This window comes from Sinohyriopsis cumingii, chromosome 10 (assembly GCF_028554795.1).
Source record: "Sinohyriopsis cumingii isolate HCF-2022 chromosome 10, ASM2855479v2, whole genome shotgun sequence".
Lineage (NCBI taxonomy): Eukaryota > Metazoa > Mollusca > Bivalvia > Unionida > Unionidae > Sinohyriopsis > Sinohyriopsis cumingii.
This window is the reverse complement of record NC_142970.1, coordinates 106,373,062-106,399,323: the sequence shown is the minus strand read 5'-3', so window position 1 is coordinate 106,399,323 and position 26,262 is coordinate 106,373,062. Positions and strand designations below refer to the sequence as shown.

At 39.8% G+C, this 26,262-nt stretch overlaps 1 protein-coding gene across 1 annotated transcript in view; it reads left to right on the top strand.

Annotated features, from left to right (window-relative positions):
* Positions 1-18,117: 18,117 nt before the first annotated feature.
* The window catches only part of LOC149790778 (uncharacterized), a 65,297-nt gene continuing 57,152 nt past the window's right edge, over positions 18,118-26,262 (top strand). The window contains exon 1 of the mRNA XM_089972839.1: positions 18,118-18,262. The gene's annotated coding sequence lies outside the window, so the exon portion shown is untranslated. The remainder of the gene's footprint in view (positions 18,263-26,262) is intronic.

Below are 26,262 nucleotides of genomic sequence, written 5' to 3'. Positions count from 1 at the left end.
TTTTTTGTTCGCTTCAGTATCAGTTTTGATTGTTCCTATTTCCTGTGTATGCACGTCTATATTCCCCTTAATCGCTGCAACATTAGTTTTGATTGTTTCTATGTCCTGTGTATGCGCGTCTACATTATTTATGATTGTTGTAACATCAGTTTTGATTGTTTCTATTCTCCGTCCATGCGAGTCTACATTATTTATGATCGTTGCAACATTAGCGCCGATTATTTCTATTTCCCGTTCATGCACGTCTACACTCCTTTTGTTCGTTGCAACATCAGTTTTGATTGTTTCTATTTCCTGTCCATACGCAGTGATATCATTTATAGTTGTTGTAATTTCATCCAGCTTGGTATTTTTTTTACCAAAGAATTTATCAAAGTTGTCATCGATCCTGTTAACATTTTTTTGTAACTAGGTAAATTGGCCCGACAGCGTTGTAAACTCCGAAATAGTACTTTTTATCCTTTCAAGATTTGGTTCGGTTACCGTCGGGGTCCCAAAAAAACTAGCAGTAGTGAGTTGTATACCGGTGACAGACTTTTGTATCCCCTCGAACTGATTTGCTTGCGCGTTAAATTTATCATACAAATTTTTTAACGAATCCGACATGGATATATAATTGTCGCCCAGTGTATTTATTTTTTCATTTATCGTCAAGATGGATTCACCTGATTTAAGTCGTCCGTCGCCGGTATACAACGCGATAGTGTTCTCGGCGGCATTACGTTGTCGTATTAAAACGTCATCCAGCGACACATTACTGGATTTTAATTTACCCTGGCGGTCTTGAAATACAACTATTTCGCCCGGGTCAACACTGGTTAGATTTAACGTATCAGCGATTTCATCCTCGATTAGTTTTTTTATGTCATCGGTGGCGGACGTTATGGATTCTTTCAGCGCCGAAACCGGTGGTCCCCAGATATCAATCATTATTATTGTAAAAAAAACAGTGTTTTTAATTAACCCGCCGGGCCTCTACGACCCCACTAGTGTATTCGTTTACAACCACATGAGGTGGTTTCCGCGATGATGAAATCTCCGCGAGTACGTTCAATACCTCACGGCCGCATATCGGTGGGTCACTTAATTGTTGTGTTGGCAGCGTGGAATAAAAAACCGGGGCTGAACACGCCCGGATATACCGCATGAACTCGTTTGGCGGGGCTAACCCGTATGAATCAAAATAGACGATCGCACGCGGATCAATTGCGTATGCAACCCAATGAGTTCCCGCTCCGGAGGATTTATCGAGGTTAATTATACCGGTTTCAATATTCCTTGGTTTTGTCGGTAATTGATCCCTCATAAAAACACCTCTGAAGTTTTTTATCGCTAACGCGTTTGCGGCATCTATTAAATCAAAATTAGACATAGGAGTCATTAAACGGTTCCCGGTAGTCTTAGACCCTTCCCCGAGTACCATGAATACGGGGTTCCCGGTAGTCTTAGACCCTTTCCGGCTACGGGTCGTCCTCGTTTCTTTTTTTATAGCCTTTCCCGGTTGCCTTCTTCAATGCCATTCCCGCCGCGGTACCAACGGCTCCTAACGCCGCCGCCTTCGCCACTGCTGAGGCCGCCGCGGCAATCAACGCTGGAATCGCAGCTAACAGCGGAAATATCCCACCGGTCTTTTCCATGTTTTTAATCGCTGCGGCCGAAAAATCTATTTGAACACCCTTTTTATTCCTCATCGCATCATTGAAATGTTTTATTTGACGCGCCGTCAACGATATCTTATGATTACCACCTGCCATCTGTGACGGCCTTAACGTTATTGTGGTTCCACATTGTTTAGCCGACTTTGATCGTAATTTCTTGACTTGACCATCGGTCAACTCTACACCGACAACACTATACGACATTTTTATTGTAAACGCGTTTATGTTTTCAATTACATGTTTTCCACTGGTGCATCTACGATTCTCATTCGTCCACCAACACCTTCCAACAGCATTGATTTATCGCTGAGAATGACAGCAACCGCTCTATAATTAACATCACCCGGGGCTATACGAGCTCGGAAGTGTATATCAACGACGGACTGTCTCGTTAAATCAAGATGTTCCAGCGAAAAGTAATAAATCGGATACAGGTTTTTAAAATCAAGTTGTGATATTTGCAAACCGGTGTCAACGTTTTGATCACGACCCATATATGACAGCATCCGATGGTACACGCGAGCAATATGGTTGTTGTCGTAATTAAGCTGTATATCCTCGGATGGTTCCTGTTGTCCGTTTATTCTCAGCGAAACCTCCCTGACTCCTAATTTATCAAATATCATATGACTGTGTTCTTGATTATTCAATCGTCTTATATCCTGTAACGGAACAAATATATGACGTGGAGCCGAAACGCCTTGTTTGGATGCCAAGTGCCATGTAAATGTCTCACCGACATTATCCTCTTTGACATCAGTTGTTACCGCTAGCCAACTCAACAACGATTTTCCCCCCTGTTCCATAAATGATAACAATCGTGCTTCCGTGGTAACTGATGGAGTTAACACCGGCATCCACAATGCTATTTTAGTTAAAATGACTTTACCGTTATCGACGCCAGCAGCACGCCATATTGCATTGTTATCATCGCTCCTTCGCGCTAGCGCAATTGTATGCTTAGCCCCATAGATAACTTTTCTGACATTTCTACAAAATCCGAATATGTGATGGAGTGGAATCGCGCATGAAAACTGTCGGCGTTGTCCTTGCAACATCCCTAATCGTGTTGCAAACCCTAGATTAAAATTATCGTTAGTACTTTTTATAATAGTAAAATCAGCGCCTGGTCTTGCCCTGCGGTCTGGATTGGCTGCTTCAGCCTGTGGGTCAACTGCGTTATCTCTTCCCGTCAGCACGTTAATGTACTGAATATGATCAGCGTTATTAGTGGTATCCTTCGCGAACATCATAGATGGGCCCGCCGATCTTGTATAATCATCTGAGTATCTTGCTAGCCCGATTATCGTTGTTGCAACATCAACATCGTTTTCTATTGATTCAATTTCTCGCCCGTCAATGAGATATCTAGCACTCTCAAATAACGCCATGATGCCGTTGTTGACAAAGCCAACTCGAACACGAGGGTTATTTGCGTATGGTGCATTATCGGCAGCATTTGTTACAAGTTCTCCCTCAATTTCGATAAACGCTTCAAACGGCAAAAAGTATTTACTGGTATCTTGGACTTGAAGTTCAATTCGCGATCGTAGGTTGGCTTGTGGTGGTTGATAGGAATAAAATTGATAATCACGGACAGAATCATCCCTGCGCACTGGGGCGTCCATATCAAACGCGGGATCAGCGGTTCGCGCAAACATTTTATTATTTATCATGTGAGTGTTTTCAATTGAAATTCATCAACGTCGTTTTCGTCGTAAATTCTTTAAGCCACTTCCCGCTATCGCGTTCATGAGCGCGTTGGTTGTTGCATCGGTGGATGGCTTTGCCAGAGCCGCCAACGACTCTAGTTTTTCTTCCACGGCGTTATTTATTACTTTACTGACATTTGCAGGCATCACTGTCGTTGATGGCATCACCGGTGGTTTCTGTTTTTTTCTTCTCACCAACGACATTAGTTTATCTCGTGCGGCAGAAAACGCCCTTCCGGCGACATCTCCAATAGCACTAATACCCCTATCACGAATAACATCAATAGCCTTCATTCCTAATTGTTTGGCTAACGGCGCCACTTTTGGAGCCATTCTTGTAAATAACCCCGCAATGGTGCTACCGAGACCGTCTCCGTACCACGCGCGGTATACAGGCAATCGTGAGTTTACCACGTAGACGCCGACTGGTTTATCATGGTTGTAGTGTATAATCATCTTTATTATAAAAACACCAGTGTTTTCCAATTAGTGGTTGGTCAATCGCTGTAATGACCGTGGTCCACGAGTTCGTCTATGAGCGTTCGATATACATTTATGTCCATGATACCACCGGCAAATAACCGCCTGCAAATATCAGCGGCCTCATTAATAATTTCACTGGAATTATTTCCGGCTCGTTTTCCTCCGATTAGTACTTCTAACCGTGATATATCACTGAGAACATTACCAGGACAAGTAACGTCTTTACCAACGGAGTATCCTTTTCCGTGCTTTGGTCTTTTACTTTTTACTTTCTCGTGGAATATTATATAATTATTATCACGCGGTGGTAATACATTTTTATATTTACTTGCCAAATACACTATTCTTGTCCAATCCTTTAACGACTTTATATTTTTTTCGTAATCGCTATTGATATACATCTCTCGTGAATCCTTATCAAAATTTATGGCAGTAAAATTAACTAATTCTTCATCGTCAAGATTTCTGATTGTGTCTATTGTGCTCTTTTTAAGTACATTACGGGGTATATTCCCCTCTTTCTGTATTTCTTCCGGTATTTCTTCCGGTATTTCTTCTTCTGGTTCTCTTGCGGTGGCGCCTAGTTCTTCTTCATCGGCTATTGTAACATAGGGTTCTTGTTGTTCCGTTATAGCGAGTGGTGGCGGTCGTGTTGTAGCAACCGCTATTTTCGCAGGAAGTGTTTTCAGAGACTCTTTTGTTTGCTCGGTCTGAGCCGCTATCTTTTCAAGCGCACCGAGGACGGGCACAGTTGCCGCCGTAACATCTTTGGTCGCTTTAGTTACCGGGGCAAATAACTGTTCGCTTCCAACAGCAAAATCAGTTTGCATTTGTTGCCGCGTTTGAAGTTTCTCTCTCACTCTGTCTCGTAACGGTATAAACTTTTTAAGCGCTGCTAGTCTTTCACGTGTTAATCTCGTTGTAAGTGATTCACGTACCATTTATTATAAATAAAATTCTTCTAATTTTATAATACAAAACCCCAACACGTCATTGCAATTACCAGGTCAAAGTATACGACGCAATCCGGGAAATCACGGGGGGGGGGGTTAAACTAGTGGTTAGATGATAACACCACAGCAACGGCGGTGTCGCAGTAATCAGTACGCACATAGTTGTATAGGAAAATCCAGATTGATAAGAATTCTTGGAGGAGAAAATATACCTGCATACGTATATGGCAAAAAAAAAATATATTGTTTTAACGTTTTATTTGTACACACGAGTATAATCGGTGATTTCAATTGAGAGTTCTCTCCTCCACAGCGTCTTCGTCTATAATCCTTCTAATGTTTTTAATTTTATTAGAGATTTCTCGACGACGTTCAAAAGCCTGTCCGAGTTTTTTTTCGTATTTTTTCAACGGCAGTAAATAGTCCAATAAATGCATTTACGTCATTGCTATACAGGTTTTCAATGATCGTATATTGTAATCGCTTTATAAAAGAATACTCACGTGGCAGGGTATATCGACCTTTCTTTGATTGCTCGTTAATAATTTCATAATCGGACAATATTTTTTGGTTATCAAGCTTATCAGATAATACAATTCCTTGATTTTTTAATTTTGAAATCTCGGTTAATATATTATTGATGTCTTCGATATTCATATTCTTATAAAACATCTTATTTCTAAATAAAAAAAAATTATTTTACAAAATGAACCCTGCGTATCAATCCCGAGGTGTGTTAAGTATTAAACAGACAATTCGTCATGGCGACTTCGTCACGGTGACAAGGATTTATTTATATACGAAAATCGAATTCTGTGTCCATTTTTACCCGATAAAGCTGTTTGATATACTCGTTCTGCTACTTTTCGTACTGAGGCACTACAAATGTCGAAATATTTTCCTGCCTCATTCATCGACTGAAATATTTTTTCCTCGTGCGTTGATGTATCAAACGATTTGACACCCCTTGCTTGCTTTGAGCATTTACCAGTTTGGCCTTTTTTACTATTTTCACTCTGAGAGATGGCTTGCAGATTACACAGCCTGTTATTTTGAGGACATCCATCAATATGATCAATAACGAAACCATCCTCGATTAGCCCCTTAAACGCTTCATATACCACCCTGTGAACAAGATAAGTTTTCCCCCCGGCACCAAATATCAAATACCCCTGATTATTTACGGTACCAACCGGCTTCTTCAGTCTACAATTTCTAACAACGCCGTCGCGAGATGCCTCGTAATTAACAAGCACGGGATGCGGCTGAAATTCTTGGTTCATTTGTATAATAATACTACTTGTCTAATTCATTATTTGGTTTAATTATAAACCTTTCAATGTAGTCCTGAGGAGTTTTGATGATTTTGTCCTTGACGGAGTCAGCGGTGGGGTCAATGACGGCGTTTTTTATTCGCTTGTCATAATAGCGTTTTAGTTCCCTGTATCGTTTGCCGCCACAATTGATACACAACTGTGATTTTCCTCTTACACCAACGTGGCAAACCAAGCACGGGAGGGGGCCATTTGAACCATTACGAACGCTTTGTAAATGATACCCGCAGAATTCACCTCTACATGATTTATTGCACGGGGTTGTCGACCCAATCATCAACCATTTGCAGTGATTCATTATACTATATTCTTTTATTTAAATACTTGTTTTAATTATATGGAGGAGGAGTTCAAGAAGCTAGCAGCAATTAAGCCCTGGAAAAATATTAAGTTCAATCTTGATAGAGTCCTCAAGGACGCACCAAAAGCGTTAATAAACGATAGAACCCTGTTGAATAAAATACGCCATTGTATCAATGAATTCAAGCGTGATGGTGCATCTCATAGTTGGTCAACATTTCGAATTGATGGTGTTGTTGATGCTACCATGAACGACAACCGCGCAGCAACGATAATATCACAACTTGACGGTAAAAAGTATTTCTTCAGAGTAAAATTCATTGTCCGGGTGGAATCAGGTAATTGGATCATACGTGATAAATTTGAACCGGTTCTCAGTGACAAGAAAACAGTTATTGTTAGCCGCGACTCCAAGCCGGGGTTGTTAACCGGAATTGACAGACCATACTATGAACGAGCGTATCCTGAAACAGCAGTTGTTTATGGAATATACCCGTTAAATAAGAAACCTGATATCGGAAAACTAGCGCCGATGAAACAGTCAACGGGGATAAATTGTGTAGCAGAACGAGTAATAGAGCATTTTACAAATGCGTGTCGAGGAAATAAACTGACCGATTTACGACGTAGCAAAATAAACCAATGGGAGGAGACAGTGCACGAGCGAGGAGCAACCATCAGCGACATAGCGAAATTAGAAACGTCGTTGAGATTTCCAATAACCGTTACAACAATAACCGGTGAAGTATTATACGAATCAAAGTATAAATCAAAGGGAGCCCCAATCAAAATTATTGATCATAACGAACACGCGTGGACGCCCGCGGTCACAATATTTCCACGGGATAGAACAGTAAAGTATATCCCGGGGGAATTCCTGGGAGAGGATGGTTTTCTTGCGGAGAGGAAACTATTTAATGCTATTGCTTGTTTGTGTAAAAACGACCCTGTGTCAGTGTGGTTACTTCGCAGCGCTGAAAACGATGTGGATACCTTTGATCAGTTTGTAAGACCAAACGGTGAATTATATCGCACTGAAGCGTTTCACAACAAGATGAAAAAAACCGCCATGGAATTTGAAGAGCATGATGAACAACTGCTAACAAATTGTTTTACGATTCCATCGGTTGCGGCTCATGTTGCAGCAAGGAAAAATGCGTGGAGACCAACGCGCAAGGAATTTCTACCGGATGTACAATCCAGTTGTTTGGAATACTATCACGGTGGACTATGGAACACTGAATACAACCGCGACGCTATGATTTCCGTTGATATGGTTGCCTGTTATCCAGCGAGTTTTCTCGGGTATGGATCCGCCGCTGAGTACTTTAAACGATTTGGACACCCCAGACATGAAATGACTCGTGTTGCTATTAATGGACCACTTCCTGATTTTGATTTAACCGGATTCGCTCGCATAGTATCATTTGAATTCGCGGCAGGACTTCATCGCTGTTGTTATATTTGGATCGGTAGACACATGGCTGAAAAGAAGTGGCTGCCAATAGCGCTGCTACGGTATATGATTGATTGTAGCATGCTTGTATCGTTGATTGTCAGTGACGCGATTATATCATACCGGGCGCAGACTGAAGTCTGGTTACCAGAACCAGAGCGTCTAGATAGCATAATTGACGAATCCAGAAAACACGTTGATGCCGACGAGGAATATATCATCGAATGGTCCAAAAAGATATTCAACCAACGAAACCGCGAGGCAAAAGATCTCGGTAGAAGAATAATCGGTAAGTTCACACAAGGTGGAAAAAACTGCGACTACAAACGATATTGCTCACGGCTGATTATAGATGACGCAGAATATGATTTCGTAATCAAGGACGCAGTAGCAAAAAATAGATACGTGAACTGCAAAACAGCTTTCTTGTCCAATGGAACAAAGTTGGGTACAGTTGTTACCTACAGCGATGGAGACAGCCCGGCATATCCACATTTGAGGGCGTCTATGCTGGGTTACGCCGCTATCAATTTATTCTCGATGATAAATAGATTTCCCGACACCGCGGTTAGAGTTGCGATTGATTCATTTTACATAGACGTAAAGTATAAGGGAAACATAGCCGAGTTTACTAGTCCGGACGAGAGTTGGGGTATATGGAGAATTAAAAATGAAATACGACGCGATTATTCCCCGTCAGCAGATGTCACCGTTGAAAATAATTACTTACGCGGTGATAATCTATCAGAATGGTCTAATGCACCACCGTGTTCTGATCCAATTTGTAGATATAAAACAGTTTATTTAAACGGCTGTGGCGGGTCAGGAAAGACGACTCGGGCAATTGAATTATTTCGAACGCGGGCAAGTATAATCGTGCTTACACCGACCCATAGACTAGCGCGAGAGATAAAACAACGAAATGTTGACGCCGTTACTTATCACAGCTTTTTTCGATACAGCGGCGGTGAGTGGACTCCTGATCGAATGGGGGAAAAATTTATTCCTGAGGTTATCATCTGGGATGAGATATGTACTGTTTCGTTAGATGTTTTACAAATGTTTCTTGAGTGGTTGCTGCGCGCGAATACAGCGGTGATAATGTGCGGAGATCATGGCCAACCACCACCATTTGTCGGCGAGGGTCCACATGATTGGTTAAAGGGTTTTGTGGACTATTATGAAGAAACCGATACTGATTACCGAGCACTTGATGAACAACTGCGCGAGGTTAAAAAATTAATCAGATTACAGCCGGATAGAGTTCAATGTGAAATAATCCGCGAGGTGATTCCGGAAACGCCGTTAAATGAATTCTGGGAAACATGGAGACCAAACGATTTGATTGTAGCGAGTAGAAAGATAGTCAGAGACACACTTCAGCGGAAGTTGTTTACGTTGCATAAGGAAAAGTTTCCAACGCGCCCAGTGCCGTTATGTTATAGACCCGCGGACACACGGCGGCAGAACATTGAAGTTGAAATCCCGGGCCCGACAGCGTCAGGAACAAAAAAACAAATTCTTGTGCTGAATGATATTGTGCTCGTTGATATCAGCGTCGTCGAGGACGCGCTACGTGCTGATAAATCCCCGTGGACGCTAGGATACGCAACAACAATACATTCCTCGCAGGGATTGACTATCACGGATACAATTGTTTGGATGGTTGATAATCGCATCGAATGGTCAAATCTAGTCTATCTTGCAGTGTCCAGAGTACGGAGAATGAATCAGCTTCGAAGAATTGTTATTGACGAAGCCAGTGACAACGATGACATTATTGATGCTAGCGTCATTGATAGAAAACTCTCGGGTTACCGCCAACAGGATAAAAAAAAACAGCGGCGTTTTGATATTGATGCCGAATTAATAACTGCGTTACGACAACAACAGAATAATCACTGCGCGAGTTGCAATTGTGTAATGCGCTGACGTTATTCGGATAAAGACGCTCGCCAATTTACCGTGGACAGGATCGATAACAGTCTCGGTCATGTCAAAAACAATGTGAGGTTGACCTGTCTTGAGTGCAATAGACGCAACGGCGCTAGTTAAGACCACGCGGGGGCAATTGAGTATCGTCAGGTATCACTTGTAGTTGCTCGCGAGTAAATCCGCGCTGTGGGGCAGTTGAATCCAGTCTATAGATCGGTGGTCTACCAGTTGATCGTGTTATCGTTGATATGTTATGTGTGGTAACACTCCAAATAGGATCAGTAGCTCTTTTTTTACCGCCTTCAAGCTCTCCTGGTTCATACAGATATCTAACAGTGACATCGCCGAGAATCGGCTTGGAAACGCTATCTATTTTTGATCTTCCGGGTATATACTTTTTTTTAATCGCGTCGCTGGGCTTCATGTTGATTGCTCGGGTAATCTCGTTATTTAACGCTGCAATTACGCCTGGTAACCTTTTAACCCATTCACGAGATCGTTTTTCCTGGATGAATTCTTTCGCGTATTGATATCCAAATAACCGTTCAGCAAGAGTCCGATTGAATCGTTCAACAATTGCCTGATCACGACGTAGCGCAGTATGACCTCGTCGTATCGCGACGCTATGATGTTTCAGCGTTGATAAAACAGCGCCGCGAAATTCATTGCCAGGATCAACTTGTAATAGATTTGGCCAGCGCAGAGGACCCCTTCGGTAAATCCGCTCAAACGCATCGGCTACTTCAGTTGCTGACTTTGTTTTTAACGGCTCCGCTTGTTTGCATCGACTCTCAACATCAACTACGGTTAGCGCGTATTTGTAACCGTTGTCATGCGGCAGAAATAGTATATCAGCCTGATGAACTTCATTGGGTACGGTAACATCAAAGCGCGAGAAGTTGATTTGTTTAGGTGGCGGTAGATAGATTTGCCATATAGCCTGTTTGGATAACCAATTAGCCGCAACGGCCTTTGTTACCTTTGCAGCGCTTGCGAGTTTACCAATTGCGGCCTTCCCCTTCCAGTATCCTCTCGGAGAATAATAGATGGATTCCATGTTGTTATTATAAACGCTAGCGTTTTCAATTACCAGCGCGAGAAGCTCCGCTTCCAATCATTAATTTACCTTTCATAGCCGATTTTACCAACCATGAAGCCAACTTTTCTTTGAGGGATTTATCAGGAATAGCATTTAACGCGTGAATTAATTTTACATCCGCGATATGACGCTGTTGCAGATCGCTACTTTTGTAGTAAGCAACATCATGAGCATGACACGCCTTATCGACAGCGTTTATTGGATACTCACCGGGTTTGGGCTGATTTTGATCATCGAGTCTGATATCTAATCGTGTTCCGGGGCCACAGTAGCTATATCCTGGGAGGTACTTTTCTCCTGGATACTTTGCCCACGGTGTTCCGGGGAGTTTTGATAACTTGGCTGCAATATCACCTCCTCGCTTTTTTTTAAAGCATCCCCGGGTCTAATAGAAATAAATCTAAATTTCTTTGTACCGCATCGTGCACACTTACCAGTAAGTGCCGATCTGTTATTTCTTGTTGTAACGGTTGTCATATCATTTGTGCCAGTACGCACTCTACACTTCACACAATATAAATCCATAATTTATGTATAGAGATATGAATATAATTGATTTTTCGGCGACTAAAACAAGAGAACCAGTTAAGCATGTTGCAGCGTTACCAAACTCGATCCGGATGATTATCATCGGACCATCTGGATCCGGCAAGACGCAATTGTTACTCAATTTAATAATGAGATGGATGAAGTGGGATAAGTTGTATTTAATCGCCCCTAGCGTAGATGATCAACGATGCTACGAGGTGTTGAAAGATTTTAACGAGAATGCATCAGCGATCGCTGAAAAAAATGTTATTGAGTTTATTACAGATATCAATGATGCACCAGGTATTGATGATATTGATGGCGACCTTAACAATCTAGTCGTGTACGATGATGTTATGTTAGACAATCAAAAAAACCCAGCTAGGATATTTTCCAGAGGCAGGCATAAAAACACCGACGTGATATATGTCACTCAACGATACACTCAGATTCCAAAAGTAATCAGAGACAACTGTAATATTCTTGCTGTATTCAACGGCGTTGATACACACACGCTACGAAATATTTGGCAGACATGGTGCGGCGGTGACATGGACTTTAATGGTTTTCGAAACTTTTTTAGTCATGCTCAGTCGACCCCACATGGATTTGTAACGATAAATTTACATGATCCTCGGACACGATATCGTATCGGACTTGACCAAATATTCGGTTAGTTGTAAATAATTTTCATTGTAAATAGCCCCTTAGCAGCGGGGGGGGGGGGGGGTAATGACATCGACGCGGTCGTCGCGCTTTTTTACCGGACGCTGACGACGCTGGGATCGGCGCGCAGAAAGTATTAATTAAACCAAATGACGATTGGACGACCCCCCCCCGAAGACGACGTCGTTTTTTTTTTTACCGGGCGCTGACGACACCGGATCCGCTGAGTGCAGAAAGTATTAATTAAGACAAATGACGATTGGACAAAATGTCCGATTCGCCCCCCCCCCCCCGCTGCTCTGTAGACATCGTAGCAATATGATTAAAAATTGTTAAAGCTACGTTAAAAATCCAAATCACACACACACACACACACACACACACACACACACACCTGGGCGAGTTTCATTCAATATTATATACAGATCCTAGTAATCATAACGTCAACATTTTCAAAAACAAATCAGGAGATGTACATTTAATAATTTAAGATGGTTTTAATGCTTGTAGGTAGAATTATATTTAAGTCAGGTGATATTCGGCTGAGTCAGAGGAACTGCTCCTGCCCTTCACATAGATAGATAAGTAATTCAAGTTAACAACGACTGATTAATAGCTGGTGGTCGGTTAAAATTTTAACTAAAATACAATACTAGGACTCAAGCAAATAGCTAAAATACAATACTATGGCTCAGGCAAATACAGCAAAATATGAGGCGCCGTAGCGGACAAAAGCTGATCCAATGAGAAAGTTGCAGTTGAAATTTCGGTGTCGTATGTCGAGAAATCCAATATCAAGCGTTGAATCAAACTGCGTATCCTTAAAGTTACATTTTCTATATCGAGATGTTAGATTTTATATGTTGAATTTATACGTTGGTGGTTTAAAGTTCTATTTCCTATGTCGACGTTTTACAGTGTATATTTTTAATTACACAGCGGTGGTTGAAATTTCAATATCATATGTCGAGAATCACTAATTCACACGTTGTCTGTAACTGTTTGTGATGAAAGTTCCATTTCATATGGCGAGTATTTATTTTTCATCTGTTGAATTTCACAGCAACGAGAAGCAGCCTCCTTGTTTAAAAATAATGCTGTCCGTTCGCTAGAGCGACCTCTAGCGAAGAAATTCATAGTAATTCTCAACCTGTGAATGGTAACTTTCAAACTTTAAATGCATGAAATGTAATGGCGCCTCATAATTGAATACATGAATGATGTATCTTAATACTGGATATTATTTTGAATTGTTAAAGTGGACATTGTGTAATGTTACTTTTAACACCAACACATCATTTCACCATATAAATATAACAATTCTGACTAGCACAATAAAATGTCAAATCACCTCTGTGTAATTCAACAGATATAGTCTAAAAACTCAACACACGAAATGGAACTTTCAGCACAATCAATGTGATTCAACATGTTAAATTGAAACTCTCGACATATGACATTCAAATTTCTACAACAGCCGTGTAATTCAGGAGATACAATCTAAAACCTCGACATTGGACAGAATTTTTAACCAGTGCCGTAATTCAACAGATGAAATTTAAATACTCTACATAAACTCTTTCAACCAATACGTAAATAGGAATTCTCGACGTATGACATTGACATTTCAACCGCCGCCGTGCAATTTAAACGACACAATCTGAAACCTCGACATAAAATATATAACGTTTGACCACTACGATTTAATTAAACAGATGCAATCTAAAACCTCGACCTAGAAAATGGAATTTTAAGGATAAGTATTTTGGATACAACATGTGAAATTGAAATTTTAGACATATGACATTAAATTTTCAACGACAACGTTCTAATTGGACCAGCTTTTGTCCACTACGGCGCCTCATAGAAAAATGTATGTAAACCGTTCCTATATAAACCGGCATTTTCTACGTCATAACAGAAATCAGATGGGCTACGATATAATGTCACGTTTTTGTTGTTGTTTTCTTTCAACATTTTGATTCAGCAGTAAAATTCGCACCATCATTTTACTGAAAGTGAAATACGCCTTATTACTATAACAAACCCGACCTAACATGAAATACAACGTCATTGTACTGAAAGTGAAAGACGCCTAATTACTATAACAAACCCGACCTAACATGAAATACAACGTCATTGTACTGAAAGTGAAAGACGTCTAATTACTATAACAAACCCGGCCTAACATGAAATACAACGTCATTGTACTGAAAATGAATGACGCCTAATTACTATAACAAACCCGACCTAACATGAAATACAACGTCATTGTACTGAAAGTGAAATACCCCTAATTACTATAACAAACCCGACCTAACATGAAATACAACGTTATTGTACTGAAAGTGAAAGACGCCTAATTACTATAACAAACCCGACCTAACATGAAATACAACGTCATTTTACTGAAAGTGAAAGACGCCTAATTACTATAACAAACCCGACCTAACATGAAATACAACGTCATTGTACTGAAAGTGAAAGACGCCTAATTACTATAACAATTACTATAACAAACCCGACCTAACATGAAATACAACGTCATTGTACTGAAAGTGAAAGACGCCTAATTACTATAACAAACCCGACCTAACATGAAATACAACGTCATTTTACTGAAAGTGAAAGACGCCTAATTACTATAACAAACCCGACCTAACATGAAATACAACGTCATTTTACTGAAAGTGAAAGACGACTAATTACTATAACAAACCCGACCTATCATGAAATACAACGTCATTGTACTGAAAGTGAAAGACGGCTAATTACTATAACAAACCCGACCTAACATGAAATACGTCATTTTACTGAAAGTGAAAGACGCCTAATTACTATAATAAACCCGACCTAACATGAAATACGTCATTGTACTGAAAGCGAAAGACGCCTAATTACTATAACAAACCCGACCTAACATGAAATACAACGTCATTTTATTGAAAGTGAAAGACGCCTAATTACTATAACAAACCCGACCTAACATGAAATACAACGTCATTGTACTGAAAGTGAAAGACGCCTAATTACTATAATAATTACTATAACAAACCCGACCTAACATGAAATACAACGTCATTGTACTGAAAGTGTAAGAAGCCTAATTACTATAACAAACCCGACCTAACATGAAATACAACGTCATTGTACTGAAAGTGAAAGACACCTAATTACTATAACAAACCCGACCTAACATGAAATACAACGTTATTGTACTGAAAGTGAAAGACGCCTAATTACTATAACAAACCCGACCTAACATGAAATACGTCATTGTACTGAAAGTGAAAGACGCCTAATTACTATAACAAACCCGACCTAACATGAAATACAACGTCATTGTACTGAAAGTGAAAGACGCCTAATTACTATAACAAACCCGACCTAACATGAAATACAACGTCATTTTACTGAAAGTGAAAGACGCCTAATTACTATAACAAACCCGACCTAACATGAAATACAACGTCATTTTACTGAAAGTGAAAGACGCCTAATTACTATAACAAACCCGACCTAACATGAAATACAACGTCATTGTACTGAAAGTGAAAGACGCCTAATTACTATAACAAACCCGACCTAACATGAAATACAACGTCATTGTACTGAAAGTGAAAGACGCCTAATTACTATAACAAACCCGACCTAACATGAAATACAACGTCATTGTACTGAAAATGAAAGACGCCTAATTACTATACAAACCGGACCTAACATGAAATGCAACGCTTTATATTATCAGCGACTCAAAATGGACCTGACATTCAAACGTAATAACCTTTATCAGTACCTACCAACTCTACGTGTTATCATTAGATAACAATTTTATTCGGATTGATTTTTCTACGGAGCATAACAAAACTACCTGGATACACACAGGATGCATATTAGACTGTCACAAATGATACAATTAAAACAAACGACAATGCAAAACTTTGGTGAAACGCATGGCATCAGTTGTAAGTCTCTACAACCAGAGCAGGAGTATAAACAACTCGGAGAAAATTTGGGGACATTTAAAGAGACATAATAATACATGCTTTAGAGACATTATGCAATGATATGTTTAATGACCGGATGTGGTTACTATCCTGGAGTGTATAAAAGTTAAGAAAGTGATGAAAGATTATATCCTTGTTAAGTACGAGAAACTTCCAATTCAAAAAATCATTCAGTATATAATATTGTATTCATTATAGAAGCACCAAATTTGGCAAGATTTTGCAGTTATTGGTGGAAAATAATTTTTGAAAATTTGCAATAAACACCTTTTGGAAATAAATCTGTTTTAGAAGATTGTTTCGTTCTTTGTACATTTTTGGGTTAATGAAGAATTAATGAAATTTGTCTCACTTGTCGCCCTTTTCACACTGATTATATCTTCTTCCACCAATTATTTCAATTACTGCTTTTGAAAGGGTGTTTTTGAATGTGAGTCCTAAACTTTATTAACTCTAAGCGCATCTTCCTATGGCCGCTGACCAATAACATTGACCTTATGTTTTAGTAATGCAGAATCAAAGGTATAATGTTTGTTGGTACATTCAAAGAATGGTGATTGAGCGCCTGGGTAATTTTCACTCAGTATCGTATCAAGATTCACTTAATCATTTTCAAACAAGATCATAGAATTTACATGTAATAATTGAACTTGGTATTAATGCTTATAGGGAAAATTGTATTAAAGTCAAATGCCATTCGGCCGAGCCAGTGGAGCTGCGCCTGCTTTGCTCTGCGCATAAATAAATCAGTAATTCAGTTTAACAATGACCGATTGACAGCTGAATTTCTTTAAAGCTGGAATCCGTCGTAATGTCATTAAAATTTGAAAAAGCTGCATCATTTCATGTATCTTCTTATTTCAAATTATCAGTACACACCAGTACTTTCCATCTGTGCTAGCTAAGGTTCCGATAATCCTATCTACACCTTGGCATATCGAGCAGATATTTCTGTGCATCGGGACTATGAATTGCAAGCCCGCGCATCCAATCAAAATGAAATTGTTCAAATCTGAACACTGTTCGTACGTGATCGAGCCAGGTAGATTAAACAACCTGAATGGACTGATAAATAAGCAATTATTCAGTGTCGGTCTGTGTTTACACAAATACAGTTCACTCAAATACACCTGTAACGGCTTCCCTCTGGTACATAGTCATACTTTCGATGTTAAACCTACAAAGTATCCTTTTTTAGATCAATTGCAATTAACGTTTCGGCGGATGTACAATGCTATTGGATAGTTGGCATTATATACTAAGTGAGGCAACACATGAAATCCAATAGATGTCTCTAGGACAATGCACCAATATAGCTGTTCGATCCGCCAAGGTGTAGATAGAGTTATCAGAACCTTGGCTAGTGAAGATGAGTACTTTCTAGTCTCCGTGCTAATTTCAGATTATTACCATAATCTAGTGCTCTAGTCTCGGTGCTAATTTCCAGTTATCATTATACGTTATCACCATACCTTAGTAATCATGTATCTGTACTAATTTCACATTATCAGCACACTCTAGTACTCTGGTCTCCATGGTGATAAATTATCACCTTACTCTAATACTCAAGTCTCTATGCTAATTTCAAATTATTGTCATACTCTAGTAATCAACTCTGTGCTAATTTAACTTGGGTGAACTCTTTCAAATAATGTCTAGGTGTCAGGAAAAATAAAATCTATTTCAGAAAAAGAAATTTGTTATGCCTGTCAATTCATCTACAGAGCATTATAAACTGACAAAGCGTTATTCTCCTCATTTCCGAATTTCGCGTTATCTGATTATGATGATATTTGTTTGAACAAACAAATAATTAATACAAATGACTTTGAATTGAACCATTCATTTCTTACCGGTCTATTATTCAAGGGAAATGACTCTTCAAACAAAATCGATTAAGAGAGGTTACTCGTCCTCAACTCCATTGTTTTCATCACACTTTCAGTGAATCTTGTTTCCGCAGAATATACATGCTTTCCGTCAAGCCAGTTCTAGCCAGCACTGACTTGGTGAGTCCATTGCGTCCTTATTTGTAAAGCTTTTAGCCTGATATCTCATTCAGTTTGGTTCCAGAGCTCGACTGGATTGCAGAAAAGTTGACGACAACAGAGGCGAACTGTGACCATAAAAGGTAAGTGAGACTATACATAATACAGTAAAATTAATACAGGTCATTATGTGTTAAACATCGATTATATCAGTTATTGGTGTCGCTTTCTTTTTTAAATTTGATTCTGCATACCTTTAAATGACGATTATTCACTTTAATTGGATCCTTGTACATCCATATTCCTATGGAAGGCTATTATTTACACGGCTCGAGAATTAACTATAGCAAAATCAATATTAAAGTACATGGACATTTTAGGACGAGATCTTGTTGTTGTTGTTGTTATAGGGTTTAACGCCATTTTTCAGCACACGATAGGCTATACATGGTGGCCAGTATTAATGGTGGAGGAAGAACCCGGGAAAACCCCGGAAAGTACCACCGACCCACGAGAAGCTACTGGCAAGCTTTCTCACATACCCACATTGGCCGAATCCGAGACTCGAACCCACGCAGATAGAGGTGAGATGGCAATTTATTAATTTCTTGTGTATAATATATAACTATTGTTGTTGTTGTTATAGGGTTTAAAGCCATTTTTCAGCACACAATAGGCTATACATAGCGGCCAGTATTAATGGTGGAGGAAGAACCTCGGAAAACCCCAGAAAGAACCACCGACCCACGAGAAGCAGAACGAGATCTAACTGCAAGTGTGATCCATTACAATCCGGATTGAATGTCGCGGGCTGTGATGTCACGATGAAAAGCTACGTATGTTGGTTAACAAATCGTAGTGACGATATTATGCAATATGTCTTTTCTGACCCATTTTAGTACCTGACCACCGTTATAAAAGTCCACAGGGATCATACTTTTCGTCTGGAAGTTTACTGATGACAGTTAAGGTGCGGAACATTCAATAATCAGGATTGAACAGACTTTAGTTGGATAAAATTGGTATTAAATTTTAAAACAACAGTTTATATTCAATTTAAGGTTAGTAAATACGCGTACATGACCAAATGACATTTACTATAGGTCTCAACATCGTGGTGTAATAGTGTTCACAGATATATTTACTTTGAAATATTAAATCTAGCGGAAAACATTTTAGTACTGTATATTTACTGGACTTTAATTGAAACGGTGAGAATACGATGAATGCAATTTCTTAACGTAAATGAACAAACATTTTTCATGAAAAAAATCTAATCTATATGAACGAAAGAAGCTCGGGATGTGGGGCGGAGGATATAATCAGACAATGCGCACTAGTTGCGACATCGACCTTGTTAACCTTGAATATTGGCGGAGGTAGTTTACTCGGTAAACGTGACCCTATGATATAGACTTCAGTCATGGACTTCAGCCACGCAGCGGCAGCTTTGCTGAGTGGGGTAATTTCAGCAGAATAAATTGGAATAAATTTGTAAAGCTGAGAGAGAGAGAGAGAGAGAGAGAGAGAGAGAGAGGGGGAGAGAGAGGTTTCCAATTCGTTTTAGGTATTTGGACGATTATGATGGAGTGTAGGTCAGGGAGGCCACATACTAATCAGGACGATAATTTATAATTTGTTAATTTGCATTTCTAATGGATACCATTTTCTGAATGACTATTATTAGTGGTAGTGGTGTATTAAGGGTAAATGGCGCCCATGGCGACGTTGAAGGCCCACACGGTTTTGACGCCCCAATACCTCTGGCACCCTGGGCAACCACCCCGATCATCATCCCTCCCCCCACTACTCACTGCTGCTGCTACTACTACTACTACTACTACTACTACTACTACTACTACTACTAATAATAATAATAATAAAAATAATGTTGCTACTACTACTACTACAAATAATAATAATAATAATAATAATAATAATAATAATAATAATAATAATAATAACAACAACAACAACAACAACAACAACAAGTATTGTTCTGTCCAGCATGTGAAAGTATTTCAACCAATGTTCATCAATCAAGTTCCGTTCCTTTCCTCTTCCTTTAGCATTTTTTCCCTTCTCGCTCATTTCTTTTAAGACCATCCCGCACTCAGTAGAAAATAAATTTAAACTGATCAGGTTGTTGGAAGATGCACGTGTCTATATTACAAAAATCTCAGATAAAAAAAGTCATTTATTTCGACGTGTACATTTTATAGCTCCACTGGTGGAGTGTCTGACCCGTAATCCAAGGGTCGCATGTTCGATACCAGTCCAGACCAGGTTGGCTGCCTCCGTGTGTCAATGGGAGCGACAGTCAATATCATTTCCGCTGCGTGATATAGCCAGTAATGTGTTAAAAGTACAGTTAAAACAACCCCATCATCAAAATAACACATTTCTATCTAGCTGGTATTTATTTGTAAAGTTTGTTATATTGAGTCTCTGAACACATGTATGTATAACATTGAGGCAATCCAAACACAGACGACTTTATTAGGAAGAAATAACGACATGCATTAGAAGTCATAAAACAGATACACAAGTGCACAAACATGCATATATATACTTTCATGAAGAAATTGATGTGGGTCATGATTCTCGGCGGCGGAGGTTAAAGTAACTGAGTTCGGAAATGTACAGAGAGGGCCGTGGGTTGACAGAAATGTTGCTCACATAGCCCGGTGTTGCTTGTGTTGTTGTTGTTGTAGGGTTTAACGCCATTTTTCAGCACACTATAGGCTATATATACATGGCGGCCAGTATTAATGGTGGAGGAAGAACCTGGGAAAACCTCGGAAAGAACCACCGACCCACGAGAAGCTACTGGCAAGCTTTCGAACCCACGCAGACAGAGGTGAGATGGCAGTGATCCGTAACGGAGAGCGCTTTAGACCACTCGGCCCCTCGCCCCCCCTCCCCCCCCCCCCCCCCGCGCTGTTGCACGCCGGTTTCCCGCAATGTTTCCTATGTGTCCCTCAAATCTTGACCTAGCGACCCCTGTGTGTTTTTTAGCGATTAAAAAAATCGAATAATACGCTTACACCTTTTTCTTTAGCGAATGTCACTGTTGGCGCTAGCAATTGCCAAAATAGCACGTGGATGGCAATTTAATATCTATTTTAAAACATTGTATCTGGAAATGAAAACATTCAAAGTCAGTCGAGTTGCAATGTCAAGCGACGGCCATTAGTGTGAAGTAGTTTTGATGTTAAAATCCTACCAAGGCATGGAATATTTATTTATAATTAAAGTGTCTAAATTTATGCAAATATACAATTTTTTTATATATTATTTGTTAGTTTTAAAAGAAAAATAATTCACAGAACATTGGTATTTATTACAATAAATGCTTGTAGATAATGAGAGTATACTAAAGCTGAATAAGAGCATTATCCAAAACGGAAACTTCCAAAAGTACAGGTCATTTCAGGTTAATGTCATATTCAAACAGGTTAATGTTTGCATGCATTACTTGAGCACACAATAAAATGTTTACTGCAGTAATGTAAGTATCCAGGAAAATATAATAGTATAGTACTGACTATAAAGTAATGTGGCAAACTGGGGGGGGGGGACTAGATTATCTCATTTTATAGCACCATTATTGCTTTTTGTATTATTATTTTCATCTTTCCCCATTTATATGTCGTGTGTTCCCCCACCAGTCTGGAGTGGGAGGGACTGTGTCCTCTGTCTTTGTGATCCTAATTGCAACTTTGCATAATCTAGGCTATCGCCACCTACTTCATTTCATGTACTTTCGCCGCGGCCATACTTTGTATTTGTGATTCAACCGCTTCCACGTTAGATAAAGCGATAGCGCATCAGTTCGTGAAACTGGACTGAGGTCACCACAGTAGTAAGGGGGGTCACATTACGTACAATGGGAATTAGCATTACAGGGACCCCTGGGTCACTTTACGTACAATGGAAATTTAACATGGCGAAAAATCGTGGGTCACTTTGCGTACAAGGGGAATTGAATATAGCGAAAAATCGTGGGTCACTCTACGTACAAGGGGAATTTAACATGGGGAATAGAGTTTGGGCTTGTTTAGGGACAAAGGGAATTGAACATAGGATTTTTTTTTTTAAAAAAAAAAAAAAAAAAAAAAAGGGGGGTAGGCAATTGAAAGGCTATCTCTTTTCGAGAAATATGGCTGGCCCTGAAAAGGGCCTTTGGGTTTTCTTCTTCTTCTTCTGCTTCTAATTTCTTCTTTTCCTCCACCAACTTCTTATTGTCTCACCTACACTCTTTTTCTTCTTTATTTTCTCCTCCTCTTCTTTCTTCTCTTCCTCCTCCTCTTCTTTCTTCCTCTTCTCATTTTCTTCTTCTTTTTCAATTTTTGTCATTCCATGCTCTCATCCTTATCCTTTCCTCTTCATCCTCCTTCTCCTCCTTTATTTCTTTCAACAGATCACTGATGATTACCTTCATTTTTCGTAAATTGTTTATCTCCATCTTCACTCGATGGGGACTATAAGAGTAGTGATCCTCGTTTAGGTTAACCAACATTTGCTCAAACATTCCTAAATTGTCCAGGACGTTTTGCAATTTTATCATTTTGTTAAGGTGGTTTGAAGCCATCTTCTTTTTTATTCTTTGCAGAATGGTTTGAACGACGAATACTGTGGGTTCTTATACGAAAAGCGCGGACGTGATGGAAAACATCCCCCTAAGACATAAAAGTTGATCTTACCTAGATCATGACCGAACAACGCGCGGACGTGAAGGAAAACATCCCCTACTTTCTCATTTCATATAATAAAACCAAAACTATACTCTCCACATACGCTAAGAAACAATAAAGAAACTACTATTCACACAAACTTACGTCAACTGTTACAAACACAAACACACAAACACATACACTCCCACTATCAATAAAGAGTTAGTGTTTATATTCACACTACTCTACCTACACACATTGGCAAATTGATGGTTATTTCTTTTCTAGAGTATTCGGGTAGCCCTGAAAAGGGCTGTTTGTTTTTAACTTCAGAGGCCCTCGTTAATGGTGGCACCTTCCGGGTCTGGCACCACAGACACAACGCCTACTCCAATCATTGGTCCAATTGACTGAAGTTGTTGGAAGAGCTGACGGGGGGCGAGTGGCTTCACTATCCCACTCCTCCGTTTGTGGAATAGTGAACACTTCTTCTTCCCTTTGTCTTCTTTGTCTTCTATTCCTCATTCGAGGATGAACAATTGGTCTCCTTACCTCTTCTTGTGGTTGTAACTGTGGTGCAGTCATTGCCTGTGGAGGTTCCATCACCCAGGGCTTCACCTCACATTTCTCTATCATAAACACGTGAGACCTTATCCCCCTCTTTTTTTCTTCCTCTTCTTTCAGTTTTCTTTCTTCTTCCTCTTGTTCTATCCTGGCTTCTTCCACAAGGGCCTCTGCAGCCAGCTCATTCAGGAGGCATCTGGTATACTCCAGATGCATCTGAAGTTCTATCAATTTACTCAGTCTGCTGCTCATTCTACTCCTTTTTTTACTGTTGAACAATCAACAAGGGTAGCTAAACTGTCCAGCGAGTTTCAATTTATACTGAAAGCGCGGACGTGAAGGAAAACATCCCCCTCCCCTAAAAAACATAAAATTGATCTTACCTAGATCATGACCAAATAACAACGCGCGGACCTAAAAGAAACACTCACTCACTTTTTTATGCTACCCATCATTATTGTAAAATTATTTATTAATCACTTCAATAGACTATTTACATACGCAAAGCAATTCAATCTAACCCCGAATCTACACCTCAAACACCAAAAAAAACATTATTTTAATCTACTATCCACACCAACGTACTTGAGCACTTACAAACATACAATCCTATATACATACCTTCATATTTTCTTGAAAAAAGAGTTAGTGTTTATATTCACACTACTCTACCTACACACTTTGGCAAAGTGATAGTTATTTCTTTTCTAGAGTATTGGGTAGCCCTGAAAAGGGCTGTTTTTTTTTTGTTTGCTATGGCATTCTTTTTTTTAGTTTCTTAGAATGCGATGTCCTCTGAGGATAGACTTTCTGGCGATAGGTCTGCTTCTTCGGAAAGAGAAGAAGAACTCTTTGGTGTCGATACGACAATCGACAAAGCCTCTGTCAGCTTCAGGTTGCTGCTGCTGTTGTTGTTGTTGCTGCTGTTGCTGCTGTTGCTGCTGTCTCTGAAGTCTGTACTTCTCTGTCCATTCTTCTTTTTCCCTGTTCATTTCTTCTCTGAAGAGCTCTTCTATCAGGTCTTCAGTGATTTTTAACATTCTCACATTCTCTATCTCTTCTGGCTTCGGTATCAGACTGTGTCTGACCCTATGCAAATTCACGTAGGCTTCGTTGAGTTTAGCTAGTTTGGAGCACATCTTCTTAGGAGGATGAGTCGACAATGGATGGTTAGACTGGAAACAACCCCGGTTCTTAAAGTCAAAGCGCGGACGTGAAGGAAAACATCCCCCACACGGTTTTCGAGCCGCAACGTTCAATGAGTGTCATGATAGGGATAGTAAGAAATGAAATAGCATCAATCCAACATTCTTTATAGCTAAACAAAAGACAAAGGCATTTTTTTTCAAAACACAACATTTTTTATTCAAAAATCACTTAACACTAAACAACAACTCTAACATTTTTAACATTATACCAACACTATAACATTAAACATTTTTTCAAATCACAAACATTTTTTCTCAATTTACAATCTACTTTAAACAGGGCTGACAACGTTGTGAATGAAATTGTGATTTCCACTGTTGGAAATCATTAGGCCATTGATGGACACTACGTTTCCTAGCTTGAGACAAAAGATAAGCATAATGGTCACAAAACCATCGATCTACTTTCACATCATTTCTAGAAGAAGAACGATGATCAAAATGAGTCACTAAATGTTCTAAGGAATAGCCCAAACTGCGATGATGCAGAAAATACACACAGTACTGTCCACACACCAAGGAATCTGTGCCTTGTAATTTCACATTATTGAATCGGGTGGTCTGAGCATTTCTTCTCATAAAGTCAATGATATCGTCTTCCAAAGGGGGCAATCCATATGAATCGAAATATTCCACACTTCCTTCTTGAGGAAAGTAGACGGCTACCCAGTGGGTTCCTGGGAGATGACTGTCGTCCGTGTTGATCACGTAAGCTTGATGGTCTTGAGGTTTGCGATGAGGGAGTTCATCTTTAGCACAGACGACAGGATTCCAAGAAGCCGTATACGAACTGTGGTTCAAAAGGTAATAAAGTTCCCAGGTATCCATTTGTGTTTTTTTTTTCTTCTTCTTCACAGGTAATAATAAGTCGTCAATTCGATCCTGACTTTTTGCTTGAAAATGTCTGACGAATAAACGGTTATTCGTTCTGTTTCCTCACTCTGATTCAGAAGAGCTTCGATACGATGGATCTCTTGAGTGGTTAATGGTGGACAAGAATGTTCACGCAAGTCTTTATACACTGATGCAACACGTCTTCGTCCGAGATGAGACTCCAACCTTCGTCCAGATACTCGTCCAATTTTCTTCTTGACTCAACATCAGGCATTTATCGTGTTGAATTTGACTGGGATGATCGTTTTGACATCCATAGCAATTTTTCTTGATCAATTCCGTCATTTTGTCGACCAAGTGTTTGGCAAAACAGGAGACTAAATGGGCTTCTTGTTCTGGCCATCTTGACTTCATCATGATCACTTCTTCTTTCACAGTCTCCTCACATTTCATGTCCAAAGTTTCTCCACTAGGTAAAGAGGGATAACAGTCCTCCATGGCTTCTAGTAATCTAGAATGACTTCTCTCAAACTGTTGATTTCTATGGTATTATCGAATTCTGCATACAGGATGACGTTCACTGTGTTCCCTGCTTCCAGTGGACTCGCAAACTGAATTTCCACACGAATCCGGCCGGATTTTATAGGGTGGAAATGTCCCTCGTCGCTGCCTTGGTCTGGAGTGAAATCGAAAGCCCACAAAGCGTAGCCTCCTGCATAATCGTCGTACGTAATGTCGTGACTGGTGTTGGTTCCTAACTGTCCGGTGGCTTCGTACAGGGACAAGTACGATCTCAAATAATTCTTCGCGGCACCAAAGTTAGGCTCAAAAGGTCGGGTACACAAGGTCTTGCCATCGCGA